This window comes from Rhinopithecus bieti, unplaced genomic scaffold, assembly GCF_001698545.2.
Source record: "Rhinopithecus bieti isolate Rb0 unplaced genomic scaffold, ASM169854v2 scaffold_13742, whole genome shotgun sequence".
Classification (NCBI taxonomy): domain Eukaryota; kingdom Metazoa; phylum Chordata; class Mammalia; order Primates; family Cercopithecidae; genus Rhinopithecus; species Rhinopithecus bieti.
Genome location: NW_016807807.1, coordinates 793164 through 805713, shown reverse-complemented (window position 1 = coordinate 805713; position 12550 = coordinate 793164). Strand labels below are relative to the sequence as shown.

At 42.8% G+C, this 12550-nt stretch overlaps 1 pseudogene; it reads left to right on the top strand.

Moving 5' to 3' along the window:
* Positions 1 to 4789: 4789 nt before the first annotated feature.
* Positions 4790 to 11531, top strand: LOC108536777 (cytochrome c oxidase subunit 7B, mitochondrial pseudogene; annotated as a pseudogene).
* Positions 11532 to 12550: the final 1019 nt, after the last annotated feature.

The following is a 12550-nucleotide window of genomic DNA, read 5'->3' as shown; positions in this document are numbered from 1 at the left end:
TTTAATTTCTTGCTTTTTATTTTTTGTGTATCTGTTTTAGTTTTTTTTTTTTTTTAATTTGAAGTTACCACAAGGCTTGTAAATATCATTTTATAATTTATTATTTTAAACTGATGAAAACATAACACTGTAAAACAAATAAGCAAAGAGAAAACTAATAAAATTCTACATTTTACCTTCACCTCTCTACTTTTAACGTTTTGTTTTTTCTTTTATATCTTATTATATTGTCTATGTCTGGAAAACGGTTGTTATTTTTTGATAGGTTCATCTTTTAGTCTTTCTACTCAAGGTATGAATAGTTTACACACCACAATTACAGTGTTATCATATTCTATGTTTATGTGTGTACTTACTATTACCAATGAGGGTTTTTTTTTAACCTTCAGATGATTTCTTATTGCTTATTGTCCTTTTCTTTCAGAATGAAGACCTCCCTTTAGCATTTCTTGTAGGACAGGTCTATTGTTGATGAAGTTCCTCAGCTTTTGTTTGTCTGGGAAAGTCTTTATTTCTCCTTCGTGTTTGAAGGATGTTTGAAGGATTTTTTCACTGGATATACTATTCTAGGAAAACAGTTGGGTTTGTTGCGGTAGTTGTTGCTGTTGTTGTTGTTTTTCAGCTCTTTAAATATGTCATGTCACTGTCTCCTGGCCTGCAAGGTTTCCACTGAGAAGTCTGATGCCAGATGTATTGGAGCTCCTTTGCATGTTATTTGTTTCTTTTTTCTTGCCTTTTTTTTTTTTTTTTTTTTTTTTTTTTTTTGAGACGGAGTCTCGCTCTGTCGCCCAGACTGGAGTGCAGTGGCCGGATCTCAGCTCACTGCAAGCTCCGCCTCCCGGGTTCACGCCATTCTCCTGCCTCAGCCTCCCGAGTAGCTGGGACTACAGGCGCCCGCCACCTCGCCCGGCTAGTTTTTTGTATTTTTTAGTAGAGACAGGGTTTCACCGTGTTAGCCAGGATGGTCTCGATCTCCTGACCTTGTGATCCACCCGTCTCGGCCTCCCAAAGTGCTGGGATTACAGGCTTGAGCCACCGTGCCCGGCCTTCTTGCCATTTTTAGTATTTCTTCTTTATCCTTGACCTTTAGGAGTTTAATTATTAAATGTTTTGAGGCAGTCTTACTTGGGTTAAATCTACTTGGTGTTCTATAACCTTCTTGTACTTGAATATTGATATTTTTCTCTAGGTTAAGAAAGTTCTCTGTTATTGGCTGGGTGTGGTGGCTCACATTTGTAATCCCAGCACTTTAGGAAGCTGAGGCAGGTGGATCACCTGAGGTCAGGAGTTTGAGACCAGCCTGACCAACATGGAGAAACCCCATCTCTGCTAAAAATACAAAATTAGCCCAGCAAGGTGGCGCATGGCTGTAATCCAAGCTACTTGGGAGGCTGAGGAAGGAGAATCGCTTGAACCCAGGACGCAGAGGTTGTGGTGAGCGGAGATTACGCCATTGCACTCCAGCCTAGGCGACAAGAGTGAAACTCCATCTCAAAAAAAAAAAAAGAAAAGAAAAGTATCTGTTATTATCCCTTTGAGTATACTTTCTACCATGATCTCTCTTTTTATCTCCTCTTTAAGGCCTCTAACTTTTAGGTTTGCCTGTTTGAGGCTATTTTCTAAATCTTGTGGGCATGCTTCACCATTTTTTTTCTTTTTTCTTTTGTCTCTTCTGATTGTGTATTTTCAAATAGCTTGTCTTCAAACTCACTAATTCTTTCTTCTACTTGATCATTTCTGCTGTTGAGAAACTCTGATGCATTCTTTGGGATGTCAATTAAATTTTTCAGCTCCAGAATTTCTGCTTGATTCTCTTTATTTCAATCTCTCTGTTAAACTCATCTGATAGGATTCTGAATTCCTTCTCTGGAATTTCTAGAATTTCACTGAGCTTCCTCAAAACAGCTGTTTTGAATTCTGTGTCTGAAAGATCACATATCTCTGTCAGTCTGGGATTGGGCACTGGTGCCTTATTTAGTTAGTTTAGTAAGGTCACATTTTCCTGGATGGTCTTAACGTTTGTGGATGATCATTAGTATTTGAGCATTGAAAGTTTAGATACTCATTTTAAAATTATTTTTTAATTAATTAATTTTTTTTTTTCTGAGACAGGGTCTCACTCTGTCACCTAGGCTGGAGTGCAGTGATGAGATTGCAGCTCAATGCACCCTTGACTTTCTGGCCTCCAGCACTCCACCCACCTGAGCCTCCCAAGCAGCTAGGACCACACGCATGTGCCACCACACCCGGCTAATTTTTGCATTTTTGGTAGAGATGGGGTTTCACTTGTTGCCCAGTCTGGTCTTGAACTCCTGAGCTCAAGCAGTCCACCCACCTTGGCCTCACAAAATCCTGGGATTATAGGCATGAGCCACCATGCCCGGCCTGGTTAGATATTTATGACAATTTTTGCAGTCTGGCTTATTTGTTTCTGTCTTTCTTGAGAAGGCTTTCCAAGTATTCAAAGGGAATTGAGTGTTGTGATCTAAGATTTTGATGACTGCAGCCGTATCTGCATTAGGGTGCACCCCAAGCCCAATGATGCTGTGACTCTTGTCGACTTGTAGAGGTACTACCCCAGTGGTCTTGGGTAAGATCTGGGAGAATTCCCTAGATTACCTGGCAGAGACTCTTGTTCTCTTTCCTTGCCTTCCCCTAAACAAAGTCTCTCTCTCTCTGCATGCTGAGCTGACTAGACCTTGGGGAAGGGTGACATACGAACCCCTGTGGCCATGACCACTGGAACTGCACTGGGTCAGACCTAAAGCTAGCACAACACTGGGTCTCACCCAAGGCCTGTGGCAACCGCTGCCTGGTTACCGTTGTTGTTTCCTCACAGCCCACAGGCTCTCCTGTCAGGAGATTGTGAATCCAGCCAGGCTTACTGTCTTCCTTTCAGGGAAGTGCATTCCCCCTGTTTCCAAGTATGCCCAGAGATGTCATCCCATCCGGGAGTCAGGGCTTGGGGTTGGAAAACTTAGGAATCTATCTGGTGCTCTATTCCGCTGCTGAGCTGGCATCCATGTCACAAGACAAAGTCCTTCCACTCTTCTCTCTCCTTTCCTCAAACAGAAGGAACCTCTCCCTCTGGCCGCCACCACCCCAGGCCCACAGTGAGTATGACTTGGCTACTGCCAGTGCTCACTCAAGCCCCAAGAGTTCTTCAGCTTCTGGTGATTGCTGCCAGGCTGGCTCTCTTCTGTGAGGACAAAGGGCTCCTTCTCACCTAGAGCAAGTCCAAAAATGCCATACAGGAGCCAAGGCCTGGAATCAGGGACCCCAGGAGCCCACCTGGTGCTGTGTCTCACTGTGACCAAGCTGATATCCAAGCTGCAAGATGAAGTCCCCTTTACTCTTCCCTCTCTTTTCGTCAAGCAGAGGGAGCCTCTCCCCATGGCCATTGCAGCTGGGAATGCACTGGATCACACCTGAGGCCAGCACGGCACTGGGTCTCTCCCAAGGCCCATAATGGGTAGGGCCTGGCAACCACTGATGTGTATTCAAGGCCCAGGCCCTCTTTAGTCAGCAGGTGATGAATTCTGCCAGGACTGGGTTTTTCCCTTCAAGGTGGGGGTTCCGTTCCAGCCCAGGGTGTGTTCAGAAATGTCATCTGGGAGCTAGGGCCTAAATGGGGGCCTCGGGACTCTGCCTGGTGCCCTATTCTACTGTGGCTGAGCTGGTATCCAAGTTGCAAGATAGAGTCCTCTTTACTGTCCCCTCTCCTCTCCTCAAGCAGAAGAAAAAAGTCTTGGCCAGCTATGGTGGCCCATACCTGTAATCCCAGCACTTTGGGCCATCAAGGCTGGAGGACTGCTTTAGCCCGGGAGTTTGAGAGCAGCCTGGGCAACATAGTGAGACCCCTGTCTCTACAGAGAAAAACAAATTAGCCAGGCATTGTGGGGCATGTCTGTAGTCCCAGCTCCTTGGGAGGCTGATGTGAGAAGATCACTTGAGCCTGGGAGGTCAAGGCTGCAGTAAGCCATGACTGCATCACTGCATTCCAGTTTGGGTGACAGACCAAGAGCCTGTCTCAAAAAAAAAAAAAAGAAAAAGAAAAAAGAAAAAAAGAGTCTCTCCCACAGCTACACTACCCCAGCTGCACTACCTGGGGTGCTGGGCCCTCAGCCACCCCATCTGATGTCTCATTATGTCATGTGCACCCCAAGTTCACTGGCTCTGAGCCCAACAAAGCACAGTACCGGAGTTGCTAAGGAATTGCAGTCTTTGTGGCCTGGACTGCCTTCTAAGTTTAGCGCCCTAGGACAGGAGGGCACTTTGGCCCACAGTGACAAGGGTTGCTGGAGTTCAGGTTCTGACAGCTAGGACGGATAATTCCCTTCTGGCTAGGGCTGGTCTAAATGCTGCCTCCAAGGGTACCTGCTGAATGTTGCCCTGTGTTGCTTTCCGGTGTTACAGGGAAGCACTGAGTTCCAAGGCAAAGTCTCACAATCCCTCCCCAGATCACACAGATTCTCTCTCGTCATGAGGCTGCTGCTGCTACTGGGGAGATGGGGGAAAGGTGGCATCAGCTGTTCAAGACTGTCTTTCCTTCCCTCTTCAGTGCCTCTTTCCTTGATATGATGTTAAAAACCAGGTACTGTGATCACTCATTTGATCTTTATGTCTTATGAAGGTGCTTTCTTATGCAGATAGTTGTTCCATTTAGTGTTCCTGCAGGGCAGAGGATTGGGGTGATGCTTGCTGGAGGGTTCTCCTCAGACATCTGCTCTGCCTCCTCCTCTAAAAGCTCACTTTTGAAAAAGTGGTACAGACCAAAAGCCACCTGCCTATGGAAAAGGAGGAACCAGGTGGTAAGGAAACAGGTGCTCAAAGTGGTGATTACCTTTTTTTGAAATAGAGAGAATGGATATAGGTATTTTCAGTATATAATCATATAGAAAAGTTGCCCATTTAGGGGGTACATAGTTCTACAAGTATTTTTTTTTTTTTTTTGAAATGGAGTCTCGCTGTGTCGCCCAGGCTGGAGTACAGTGGTTCAATCTCAGCTCACTGCAACCTCTGCCTCCCAGGTTCAAGCGATTCTCCTGCCTCAGCCTCCTGAGTAACTGGGAGTATAGGCACGCACCATCATGCCTGGCTAATTTTTGTATTTTTAGCAGAGACGGAGTTTCGCCATATTAGCCAGACTGGTCTCAAACTCCTGAGCTCAGGTGATCCACCCGCCTTGGCCTCCCAAAATTCTGGAATGACAGGCGTGAACCAACACGCCCGGCCAGTTCTACAAATTTCTTGTAGAAAAAATTTGACACGTACGTCCAGATTCATGTAACCACTACCACAGTAAGGATACATAACAATTCCAACATTCTAAAAAGTCATTCATATTATGATTCCTTTATAGTTATACCTTCCACTCACCCCCTTACCACTGATTACTTCTCCACACTATATACCATATGAATGGACTTACATGGTATGTAACCCTTTGATAAGTTCGCTCACAATGGTGTGTAACCATCATCACTATCCATTTCCAAAACTTTTGATCATCTCAAATAGAAACTCTGCGCCTATTAAACAATTACTCCCCACTCCCCACTCCACAAGCCCCTGGTAACCCTAACTCTACTTTTTGTCTTTATGAATTTGCCTACTAGCATTTTTTTCTTATTGTTTTGTTTTGTTTTTTGAAACAGAGTCCTGCTCTGTCGCTCAGGCTGAAGTGCAGTGGCGTGATCTTGGCTCACTGCAATCTCCACCTACTGGTTTCAAGTGATTCTCAAGCCTCATTCTCCTGAGTAGCTGAGACTACAGGCGTGTGCTACCACGCCCAGATAATTTTTGTATTTTCAGTAGAGATGGGGTCACGCCATATTGGCCAGGCTGGTCTTGAACTCCTGGCCTCAAGTGATCCACCTTCCTCAGCCTCCCAAAATGCTAGGATTATAGGCATGAGCCAGTGCGCCCGACATTGTAGCTTTTAATGACTGAATGTGTATTAACGTTTTATAAACTACTTGATTGAATTTGCAAATTTTTTTGAGGGTTTTGGCATCTAATTTCATAAGGGATATTGATATTTTCTAATTTCTCTTCAGATATTCTCTTTGATACGTGGATTAATTTAGAAGTCTGTTGTTCAATTTATAAGTGTTCAGGGATTCTCCTATTACGTTTGTCTTATTGATTCCTGGTCTACTTTTGTTACGGTCAGAGAACATACTTGGCATGATTTCACTTCATTTAAGTTTGCCTAAGGCTTGTTTTATGACCCGGGATATGGTCTATCTTGGTGAATGGTTCTGTGTGCACTTGAAATAATGTATAGTCTGCTGTTTACGGGTAGAGTCTTCCTCAAAGTTCAATTTTTTTTTTTTTTTTTTTGAGATGGAGTCTCGCTCTTTCACCCAGACTGGAGTGCAGTGGCGCGATCTCAGCTCACTGCAAGCTCCACCTCCCGGGTTTACGCCATTCTCCTGCCTCAGCCTCCCGAGTAGCTGGGACTACAGGTGCCCGCCACCTCGCCTGGCTAATTTTCTGTATTTTTAGTAGAGACGGGGGGTTTCACCGTGTTAGCCAGGATGGTCTCGATCTCCTGACCTCGTGATCCACCCGTCTCGGCCTCCCAAAGTGCTGGAATTACAGGCGTGAGCCACCATGCTCAGCCTTCTTTGCTGATTTTCTATCTAATAGTTCTATCAATGATTGAGAGAGGAGTATTGAAGTCTCCAAATATAATTTTGGGTTTATCTGTTTGCTTTGAGAATTTTGAAGCTGTGGTGTAAGGCACAAACATATTTAGGATTGTTATGTCTCCTTGGTGAAACAACTATTTTATCATGATGTATGATCCTTTTTTGTCCCTAATGATTTTCATTGCTCTGGAATTTGCTGTGTATGATATTAACACAGCCACACCAGCTCTTTTGATTAATATTTCCATGGTATATCTTTTCCTTTTTTTTTTTTTGAGATGGAGTCTTGTTCTGTCACCTGGGCTGGAGTGCAGTGGCGTCATCTCAGCTCACTGCAACCTCCACCTCTTGGATTCAAGTGATTCTCCTGCCTCTGCCTTCTGAGTAACTGGGACTACAGGCAACACCACTACACCTGACTAACTTTTGTGTTTTTGGTAGAGATGGGGTTTTGCCATGTTGGCCAGGCTGGTGTCAAACTCCTGACCTCAAGCAATCCACCCGCCTTGGCCTCCCAAAGTGCTGGGATTACAGGTGTGAGCCACTCTGCCCAACCTCTATTCTTTACTTTTAACCTACATATATAATGTTTAAAGCAAGTTTTGACTGGGTATGGTGGCTAATGCTTGTAATTCCAGTGCTTTGGAAGGCTGAGGTGGGAGGATTGCTTGAGGCCAGGAATTTGAGACTAGCCTGGGCAATTTGGTGAGTCCCTGTCTCTATAAACAAAACAAAACAAAACAAAAAACTAGTCAGACATGATGGTACATGCCTGTAGTCTTAGCTACATGGGAAGCTGAGGCAGGAGGATTGCCTGAGTCCAGGAGCTGGGAGCTGCAGTGAGCTATGATCATTCCATTGCACTCCAGTCTGGGCAACAGAGCAAAACCTTGTATCTAATAAATAAATAAATAAATAAATAAATAAATAAATAAATGCAAAATATTTTTTAAAAAATGAAAAANTGTTTAAAGCAAGTTTTGACTGGGTATGGTGGCTAATGCTTGTAATTCCAGTGCTTTGGAAGGCTGAGGTGGGAGGATTGCTTGAGGCCAGGAATTTGAGACTAGCCTGGGCAATTTGGTGAGTCCCTGTCTCTATAAACAAAACAAAACAAAACAAAAAACTAGTCAGACATGATGGTACATGCCTGTAGTCTTAGCTACATGGGAAGCTGAGGCAGGAGGATTGCCTGAGTCCAGGAGCTGGGAGCTGCAGTGAGCTATGATCATTCCATTGCACTCCAGTCTGGGCAACAGAGCAAAACCTTGTATCTAATAAATAAATAAATAAATAAATAAATAAATAAATAAATGCAAAATATTTTTTAAAAAATGAAAAAACTTTTAAAAAAATAAAAGAAGTTTCTTGTAAATAGCATATGGCTGGGCACTGCTTTTATCCATCTGACAATGTCTGCCTTTTAAGATTTAGGTTTAGTCGATTTATGTTTAATGTAATTCTTTATGTGTTTGGATATATGTCTACCTTCTTCTTCTTCTTCTTCTTCTTCTTATTATTATTATTATTATTAATTATTATTAGAGACAGTCTTGCTCTGTCACCCAGGCTGGAGTGCAGTGGCACAATCTTGACTCACAGCAACCTCTGCCTCCCAGCCTCAAGCAATTCTTGTGCCTCAGCCTCCCAAGTAGTGGGGATTACAGGTGTGTACCACCACGCCCAGCTAATTTTTCTGTTTTTGGTAGAGATAGGGTTTCACCGTGTTGACCAGGCTGATCTCAAACTCCTGGCCTCAAATGATTCACCCACCTCAGCTTCCCAAAGTTTTGGGATTACAGGTGTGAGCCACTGGGCCCAGCTCCATCTTACTACTTTTTATTTTGCTCCATTTTTTATCCTTCTGCTTACCACTTTCTGCCTCCTTTTTGGTTATTTAAATGAGTTTTAGCATTCTGTTTTAACTCATATATTGGTTTTGAATGTATCTCTTTGAGTAGTTTTTTAAATGGTGACTCTAGGAATTACAATATGCTTAATTTTTCACAGAATGAACATATTACCACTTCAAGTGGAATGTAGAAATCTTACAGCTGGATAGGTATTTTTGCCTTCCCCTCTTTACATTATAGATGCTTTCTATTACATTTACATGCATTGTAAACTCCACTAATGTTATAATTTTTGCTTGCTTTCTTTCTTTTCTTTCTTTCTTTTTTTTTTTTTTTGAGACAGAGTTTTGCTCTTGTTGCCTAGGCTGGATGCAATGGCTCAATCTCGGGTCACCACAACCTCCCTCTCCCGGGTTCAAGTGCTTCTCCTGTCTCAGCCTCCCGAGTAGCTGGGATTACAGGCGTGTGCCACCACACCTGGCTAATTTTGTATTTTAGTAGAGACGGGGTTTCTCCATGTTGGTCAGGCTGGTCTTGAACTCCCAACCTCAAGTGATCCGCCTGCCTCGGCCTCTGAAAGTGCTGGGATTATAGGTGTGAGCCACCACGCCTGGCCTAATTTTTGCTTTCAACCATCAAATGTATTTTTAAAAAACAATAATGGATAGATCCACTAGACAGGGATCATCAAGAAAATACAAGACTTCAACAATGGTTTAAACAAGCCAGACCAAATAGACTTCTATAGAAAACTCCACTTAACAATATCAAAATACACATTCTTCTCAAGTGTACTTGGAACACTCTTTAGCATAAACCATATGCTACAGCATAAGACAAACCTCAATGATTCTTTTTTTCAGTAAGTCTTTGTACTCCTAAACCCTCAATAAATTTAAAAGAATTGAAATCATAAAGAGTATGTGTTCTGACCAGAATGGAATGAAATTAGAAATCAACAACAGAAATTTGAGAAATTCACAAACATTTGGACATTAAACAACACACTTCTAAATAACCAATGAGTCAAATAAGAAATCACAAGGGAGGCCGGGTGTGACGACTCACGCCTGTAATCCCAACACTTTGGGAGGCTGAGGTGGGCGGATCATGAGGTCAGGAGATTGAGACCATCCTTGGCTAACACGGTGAAACCCCGTCTCTACAAAAAATACAAAAAAAAAAAAAAAAATAGCAAGCCGTGGTGGTGGGCGCCTGTAATCCCAGCTATTCACAAGGGTGAGGCAGGAGAATGGCATGAACCTGGGAGGCGGAGCTTGCAGTGAGCCGAGATAGTGCCACTGCACTCCAGTCTGGGTGACAGAGTGAGACTCCAACCAAAAAAAAAAAAAAAGAAAGAAAGAAATCACAAGGGAAATTAGAAAGTACACAGGAAATTAGAAGAAATCACGACAAGTGAAATTAGAAAATTAGAGAAATTTGAGATGGATAAAATGAAGATACAACCTATGAAAACTTATGGGTTACAGCTAAAGCAACACCTAGAAGGAAATGTATAGCTGTAAAGACTATATTTAAAAAAGAATGACCTCTAAAAAGTAAGGAATCGACGCATACCACTACAGAAAGTCATCTAATCATAAAGGAAGACAGCAAGAGGGGAAGAAAGGAACAAAGGATCTATAAAACAACTAGAAAACAATTTTGTTTTTTTTGAGACACAGTCTCACTCTGTCACCCAGGCTAGTGGAGTGCAGTGGCGCAATCTTGGCTCACTGCAACCTCTGCCTCCTGGGTTCAAGGAATCCTCATGCCTCAGTCTCCCGGGTGGCTGGGACCACAGGTGTGCACCACCTCGTGGGACTAATTTTTGTATTTTTAGTAAAGACAGTATTTCACCATGTTGGCCAGGCTGGTCTTGAACTCCTGGCCTCAAGTGATCCGCCCACCTCAGCCTCCCAAAATGCTGGAATTACAGGCATGATGGGATTACAGGCATAAGCCACTGTGCCCAGCCGGAAAACTTTTTTTTTTTTTTTTTTTTTTTTTGAGATGGAGTTTCGCTCTTGTTGCCCAGGCTGGAGTGCAATGGCGTGATCTTGGCTTACGACAACCTCCGCCCACCGGGTTCAAGTGATTCTCCTACCTCAGCCTCCTGAGTAGCTGGGATTACAGGCACCCGCCACCACGCCTGGCTAATTTTGTATTTTTAGTAGAGACTGGGTTTCTTCATGTTGGTCGGGCTGGTCTTGAACTCCCAACCTCAGGTGATCCACCTGCCTTGGCCTCCCAAAGTGCTGGGATTACAGGTGTGAGCCACTGCGCCTGGCCCGGAAAACAATTTTTTAAATGACAGTGGTAATCCTTACCTATCAATAATTACCTTGAATATCAGTGGACTTAAAAAGAATGATCTCAAATCAATAGCCTGGGAAAAAAAGAGCAAACCATGCCTAAGGCAAGCAGAAGGAAGGACATAAATTAGGTCAAAGCTGAAATTAGTGAAATAGAAACTAGAAAGACAATAGAGACCTCAACAACAACAAACAAAAGTGAGCAAAAGGCTTGACTAGACATTTTCCTAAAGATGATACACAAATGTATAAAAAGCACAAGAAAAGATGCTCAGGCTGGGTGCGGTGACTCATGCCTGTAATTCCAGCATTTTGGGAGGCCAAGGTGCGGTGGATCACTTGAGGTCAGGAGCTCAAGACCAGCCTGGCCAACGTGGCAAAACCCCGTCTTTATTAAAAATACAAAAATTGGAATTTGCACCAAAGCAGCAGCTGCATTCCCATAGTTCTTTCTTCACCTTCACAATGTTTTGCTTGGTCAAAAACTGCACTAATTCATCTGCAAGTTTGAAGCATTCAGCAAACAACGGCAAGGCAGACCCACCAGAAAAGTACACCTGATTTTCATGACAAATATGGTAATGCTGTATTAACTAGTGGAGCCACTTTCTGTATTACTATATGGACATATATAGCAAACAAATCGGAATAGAATGGAACCTGTCCTCTGTTGGCAGAGTCACCCAAAGGAATGGAGAGATCAGTGATCATCCCAGCTGGTATGATAATGAATTGTTTAAAAAAACAGCTCATAACTGATGCCAAGTTAAAACACTGTGACCCATTAAGGTATGGCATTATTGAAGAAATAAAGTATATTTGAAACCTTCAAAAAAAAAATTAGTCAGGCCTGGTGGCAGACACCTGTAATCCCAGCTACTTGGGAGGCAGAGGCACGAGAATAGCTTGAACTCAGGAGGCAGAGGTTTCAGTGAGCCAGGATCGCAACACTGTACTCCAGCCTGAGTGACACAATGAGACCGTGTCTCAAAACAAAACCAACACCAAAAACAAAACAAAACAATACAAAAAAGATGCTCAACATTCCTAATCATCATTAGAGAAATGCAAATGAAAATCACAAGGAAACATTATCTTACACCCATTAGGATGTCTACTGTCAAAAAAGCAGAAAACACAAGTGTTAAAGAGGATGTACAGAAATTGGAGCCTTTGTGCAGTGCAAGGTGTAACTACTACCAAAAACAATTTGATGCGTTCTCAAAAGAATAAAAATAGAATTGCCATATTCACTTCTGGACGTATATCCAAAAGAATTGAGAACAGGGTCTTGAAGAGATATTTACACATCCATATTTATAGCAGTATTATTCATAATAGCCAACATGCAGAAGTAACCTAAATGTCTATCAACAAATGAGGGGATAAACAAAATGTGGTGTATACACATAATGGAATGTTACTCAGCCTCAAAAAGGAAAGGAATTCTGTTACATGATGTAACATGGAGGAACCTTGAGGACATCATGCTAAGTGGAATAAGCCAGTCGCAAAAATACAAATGCTGTATGCTTCCACTTATATGAGGTATCTAAAGTAGTCAAATTCACAGAAACAGCAAATCAAATGGCGGTCACTAGAAACTAGGGGGAGGAGAAAATGGAGAGTTGTTGTTTCATGGGTATAGATGTTCAGTTTTAAAAGATAAAAAGTTGGGCCAAGTGGTGGCTCACTCCTATAATCCCAGCACTTTGGGAGGCTGAGG